The sequence below is a fragment of the Vespula pensylvanica genome, chromosome 20 (assembly GCF_014466175.1).
Source record: "Vespula pensylvanica isolate Volc-1 chromosome 20, ASM1446617v1, whole genome shotgun sequence".
NCBI lineage: Eukaryota > Metazoa > Arthropoda > Insecta > Hymenoptera > Vespidae > Vespula > Vespula pensylvanica.
The window spans coordinates 2,999,993-3,001,339 of record NC_057704.1 but is presented as its reverse complement, the minus strand read 5'-3'; the positions used below and the strand labels follow the sequence as shown (position 1 = coordinate 3,001,339).

The following is a 1,347-nucleotide window of genomic DNA, read 5'->3' as shown; positions in this document are numbered from 1 at the left end:
AGAAAAGAGAAGAAGCCACAAACTATTTTACAATAATTTTTCCTTCGTACGAGTTCTATCTACTTAATCGAACATAAACGGTGCTAATATATTTATACTAAAAAGTATCATGATTTTCGAGAAAAAGAAAAAGAAAGAGAAAAAGAAAAAGAAAAAGAAAAAAAGGAAGAGACGGAAGAAAAACGAAAAGCGAGAAAGAGAAAAAAAAAGGATAACAAAAGAGAAAGAAAAAGAAGAAGAAAAATAGAAGGAGGAGGAGGAGGAGGAGGAAGAGGAAAAAATTATAAAAAGGAGAAAAGAGTCGCAACAACGAAGGGTCTCCTCGGAAGATATAGAAGGACGTTGCTCGTGATATCGATCTCTCGTTGATCGATTGGTCGATCAATCGATCGATCGATCGATCGATCGATCGATCGATATATATAACCTTTCTTGTCGAGATAAATACGGCATGAATTATGAACATAGAGGTGTACTAAACCTCGATGGTACTTACACATGTTCGATCGTTGTCGCTTTGCAACGTAACGATTCTCGTCTCGCGAGAAACCCTTTCAAGCCGTCCAACCGTAGGAAACTTCGTAGACGATACGATACATTCGGCCGTATCGATTCTCCCCCACTCAACCCACCCACCCACTCTCCCACCCTCTCACCGCTTCTCCCTCATTCTATTTCTCTCTCTCTCTCTCTCTCTCTCTCTTTCTATCTCTCTTTCTTTGTCACAAACATATGTAGAGTCAGAGAATTTTTTATTCTATCTCTATCTATCTATCTATCTATCTATCTATCTATCTATCTATCTATCTATCTATCTATTTATCTATCAATCTATCTCTTTCTCACCTTCAACAAACTCAATCGACAAATAATAATATCGAGTTGAAGCCGTCCCTTCCTCCGTCCCTTCCGTCCTTTTTATGTCTTCGAAAAGGAAAAAGAAGTGTTTGAAGCGACAAGATCGTCGATGAAGATTAATATAATTATTCTACACGGAAGAATCGAAAAAGGATCGATCGAGAAATATCTTTCTTTACGATCGTTTAAGATCGACGGTATCGATCGATAAATCAATATCGATAAATATTTCGTGAACGATCATCGTTCGAGTGGCTCCGTTCTATAAACTACTCTTCTTCAAGATGATTATAGACCAATGGAAGATACCAAGATTCGAAGGAATCCTTCCTATGGAGGATATCCACAGGTCTGTTTGACAATCTTTACATTTAAATTATTTCATTATTTTCTCTCTTTTTTTTCTTCTTTTTTCTTTTCTCTAATTAAGGATAAAAAAATTATTGATAGAACGTTGATAAGTATGAACTATCATACATATATTATTTT

At 35.9% G+C, this 1,347-nt stretch overlaps 1 protein-coding gene across 1 annotated transcript in view; it reads left to right on the top strand.

The window, feature by feature from the left end:
• The first annotated feature begins 249 nt into the window (after positions 1-249).
• The window catches only part of LOC122635966 (protein tramtrack, beta isoform-like), a 74,305-nt gene continuing 73,207 nt past the window's right edge, over positions 250-1,347 (top strand). Inside the window, exon 1 of the mRNA XM_043826705.1 lies at positions 250-1,207. The gene's annotated coding sequence lies outside the window, so the exon portion shown is untranslated. The remainder of the gene's footprint in view (positions 1,208-1,347) is intronic.